At 36.5% G+C, this 4,651-nt stretch overlaps 1 long non-coding RNA gene across 1 annotated transcript in view; it reads left to right on the top strand.

The window, feature by feature from the left end:
- The window catches only part of LOC106937664 (uncharacterized), a 20,295-nt gene extending 16,187 nt beyond the window's left edge, over window positions 1-4,108 (top strand). Inside the window, exon 3 of the long non-coding RNA XR_001422435.1 lies at window positions 4,089-4,108. This is a non-coding gene — a long non-coding RNA (uncharacterized LOC106937664). The remainder of the gene's footprint in view (window positions 1-4,088) is intronic.
- Window positions 4,109-4,651: the final 543 nt, after the last annotated feature.

Below are 4,651 nucleotides of genomic sequence, written 5' to 3'. Positions count from 1 at the left end.
TTAGAACAGCATCAAACACAGTTATTTCTTGCCCTAATTAGATATGTCACTGATGCATAGCGTAATCCACAGTATGGTGTAATTGGTGTTTTAAATACATACTCCATTGACAAACTAAATTGTCAGGGCTCTGTTGAGAACCATATGAACTGAGGGAGTCATCTTTTCTGTGTGCAAAATGTGCTTAGACTTTTCAACGCGCTCTAGACACACGTCCACATAGAGACGCTCCTGACTCAAACCGCGTCTGAACACAACATGAGTTTTATTTATTTTATTGCTGCTTTATATTAAAGGCCTACTTTAAAAACCTTGAAGGATATTTACACCTTGAGATTAACAAAAACATGAGTATATTTCTATTTTTCCCCAAGCCAACTGGCCGATAGACGCAAACGTCACATAAGAGAAACCCAGCACCTTTGCAACCTAGAGCAACCAAAAATGTTTAAATGCTGTGCTTGTCTGTGTGTTTCCATACCTTGTGTATGGTTCACCTGTTAGCTAGAGCTGTCAGAATAATAACAAAAATATTTCACTATAGTCCACTGCAGCATAATTAATTTCTCGCACTTTATGTTCCTTGGTGCTGCAGAACATTAGCACAGGACAATTAAAATCCCTTCCACATGTAAACAACAGATAGAGAAAACAAAGTCTTCAGGTTCAATTTCATATCCAGGAGGTCTTACTTGGATCTTTCTTCTCCTGGATGAGGAGAGAAAGAAAACGGTCGCTAAAATTAATCACAGTGTCTCGTATGGAGCAACTCCTTCACTCAGAGGTTTTCCACTACTGTGCCTTTCAATACATTCAATTATTAATTTGTCATCAGCCAATTACAGCGCATAGATTCACAGCTGCTACCTCCTACCCCTACACTGTTACATGTTAACTGACTGACACACCAGTCCAAACAAATGCATATGTCACCGTGAACCCTGAGAGAATTCCCAGGAATGTGAACAACTGCCAGAAAGACACATGAAGCGACTCGCAGGATGTTCGCCAACTGGAACCAATGCCTGAATCAAACTGGTTCCATTATCCTCTCTTTATTGTTTCCACTAGGTTGGATTATTTTACATCCTTCAAAGCAGAGAGAGCATCGGGTATAATATTTGCATAGCAAGAAACGTCAATAACCTGAAAAACATTTTCTCTTCAGCTAACAGAGGAAGGATTGCTTTGAAGTGTTGCTCTTTCCCTTTCTGTCCCAGGCAGAACACCAAAAATCGCCGTGCTGCTCCACCTCTCTATCCTCGCTGTCATGCAAAGACGATCAAGTAAGTCAACACAGAAGTACATCAAAGCAAACACATCTACATGCATGCTTATCCAGCAGACACGCATGTATGCACCCACACTTCAGCATAACCAGACTTCCTTGACTGCCTTCGGCCATGTTGCCTCCAACCATGAACTTTCATGCTAGGCTGGTTTCACAAGTTTGTCCCCCAAACCCCATCTGCAGCACGTAGGAACAGCCTTTCAGGGTGTCTGTGCTTTAGCTATGCTGTTATGCTGGTGAATGGAGGTTATAGAGGAGTCTTTCCTGTCCTACTACTGACTTGAGTTCTCATGATGACTTGGAGCAAGTGGATTAGAGAATGGTACAGTCTGAGACAGGAACACATATGCTAGGTATTGAAAAAACTTAAAAAAAAAAAAAAATTGTCCTTGGTTTTTACACAAACAAGGACTTGTCACGTTTTTGACAAGTTTTTTTAAGACGACGGAAAAATTGGTAGCCAATTTGTCATTTGACAGGTTATAATTAACACCCTTGACTGGTGCACATAGGCAGACAATTTAGACTTTACGCAAAGTGTTTGTCGCAGAGGCAACTAAAATCAATCAATAAAAAAATCCTTTCTGAATACCATCTCATGGACACTGAACAAAATGTGTCTTTCTGACCAGGAGCTGACAGCATGTTGAACAGTTATGGACCGGACGCTTTGGAGCGTCTGGTTCAGAAACACATTCCTAACCTTTGGTTGAAATGGCGCCTTGTATGTGTGTGTTGCAAAGAATGAGTATTACTGCATGTGCATGTGTGTGTGTATGAGAGTGTGTGAGCAAAAAATATTATATGAACACACTATCAGCAGTTAAAAGAAAACACAAACAAACAAACAAAAAAGTATTATCACTGGAAATAATAACAATATATCAATACATTATTAAAGACAAGTAGATATAGATGGATCAATTAATGGAATTGATCAATTAATTCTACTGAGTGGAATTTGCTATATTGCATACAGGAACTACATGAAATGAGAAGGGAAGAATGATGCTGAAAAAAGGAAAAAGAAGAAGAGCAGAACAGGTAAAAACAATGGTCATAATACATAAATTATGTTATTTACAGTATTAATGAGAATCATATAAAATCTGTATGATTTTATATGAACACATTTTCCACTGAAATGTGTTCAATGAGTAAATTTTTCCAATGTGTCACACTGATGGAGGTCTTTGTTTTCCAATTCATAAGCAATGGTTTAATCGATAAGTAGTTCTTTAGTATTTGGAACATCATTAATAATGTTGGTGGTGTCTCCCAATAAACAAAGACATGGTGAAAATGGGAAGAGACAGCCTAACTTGCTGGAGAGAATCCAGAATTCTTGAACAGCCTTGCATAACCATAAAGCATGAAAGTATCAGAGGTGTTTTGTGAACAATTTCTGCACAATTCAGACTGAGCCAAACCCATTTTATGCATGCTTTGAGTTGTGTAGTGGACTCTGTGAAATACTTTATATTGAATGAGCTGAAGATTAGAGTTTTTGGTAACACTTTATTTGAAGGGGGTTGAAATCATTACTGATATAAATTTGTTATAAAAGTATTACTGATTGCACTTTAAAAATTAGGTAACTTTATGTTATTAAAGGTAAAGTTTAAACAGTAATGATTTCCTGGTTAATGTCAAGTTGTCATAACAAAGACATTTTGAATAATGTCAACTTTGTATTAAAAGTGTCATAATTTACCGAATGACGCTTTATGACAACAGTCATAAATATTCATGAAGGCTTATTCATGTTCATGACAGGTGTTATGTCATGTTTATGACAGTGTCATGTCAGTCTTATTCAACCCCCTTCAAATAAAGTGTTACCAAGTTTGTTTGTTTTTTTGTCATATATGAGGTATTATTGCAAATTTTAATCCAGAAGTTACAGTCTGGGTTTATATTCAGATCTATTTGCCATTTTAATGTAGGTATGGATATCGTTGAATCAATCCTGTTTAACATTTTATATATTGACTGAATTTTCTTTCGAGATGCAATTTTAATTAGTTCTGTAATTTGTGCATTAGATTCTATAATGCACAAACTTAACTTATTCCAGGTCATATTTACTTTAAGAGATTTTAATTGAAGATATTCTAAAAATTGAGTATCATCAAGTTTATATTGTTTAGTTAATTCTGAAAATGAAAGGAGTTTATTATATCAAAAATATATTCAAATGTGTGGGTCTTTAGTGACCCACAAGCTAAACAAGAGGAGTTTTATATTTATTGTGAGATCAGGATTATTCCAAAGTGGTGTGTATTTTGAAGTGGTAACATTTGAATTAATAATATCATTGAAATTCCACCAAACTGAAAGAGTGGCTTCAATGGTTGGTGATATAAGCCATTTAATCAATTTATAATCTAAACAGAGAAGACGGCAGTTTATCTTGAAGAAATAAATAAAGATTCAGAAGTTAAGACCATAACATGCGCAGTGTGTGCATGTTATGGTGCAACTCACTATGCGGTTTTAACACACGGAGGGGGAGAACATTACCCTCCCACACCCAGAAGAAGAGCGGCGCTCTGGAGGGGCACAACAGATATAACATCTGTCCATTTTGGGGACGTAAAACCACCAGGGCTGGTCCAAGGCATAAGCAAACTAAGCAGCCACTTAGGGCCCCAAGGCCATTAAAGGCCCCCTCAGTGGAGCTGATGTTTTTCTTTTGTTGTTGTTTTGTTTTGTTTTTTTTAGTAATAATTTCTGTCATTATAATATCAAAAACATACAATTTTACTATGAAGTGATTTGTTTTTACTATATATAGAAAATATTATTTTATTGATAAAAAGAAAAAAACAGTTGCTCTTGGGGGCCCCTGGTGGTCGCAGTAGGTGCCTCACGCTTCGCCGGTAATATGATGTGCATTATCCAAAGCTCCATCAGAAGTTAAGTAAGCAAATCAATGTCTCAAAAAAGGACTTATCCTTCAGGGAGGGAGAAAAGAAAGAGGAAGATTAGAAAAAAGCCAAGATAAAGGTTTGTTTTAATGTGCCTTGGTAATGTAAAAGATTTGTAAAGCTGCTAATAGAGAATTAGCTTGAACGGTCCAGTTCAACAGCCAAACATTTATGCTGGGGTCTTTGTGTTTGTGTAAAACCGAGTTTTAACTTTAAATGAGTTGATTCTCCTGCTTGGCTCTGTATATTTCTGAGGTATTTTTGGCTTCAAAATGCCGTGTTTGATAACGTTTGATAACAATAATTAAAACTTCTCAATGTTTAACATTGTCTAGCCAAATGTTTTTATGTCAGGCTACATAGCTGCTACAACGATTAGCTACTCTATGCTGTAGTTGGGGATATGTTGTTTGCTGCTTAATGTAATCAT

The sequence above is a fragment of the Poecilia latipinna genome, unplaced genomic scaffold, assembly GCF_001443285.1.
Source record: "Poecilia latipinna isolate Pla-1442-1.1 unplaced genomic scaffold, P_latipinna-1.0 Scaffold2404, whole genome shotgun sequence".
In the NCBI taxonomy this organism is placed as follows: Eukaryota; Metazoa; Chordata; class Actinopteri; order Cyprinodontiformes; family Poeciliidae; genus Poecilia; species Poecilia latipinna.
This window is presented reverse-complemented; position numbering and strand designations above follow the sequence as displayed.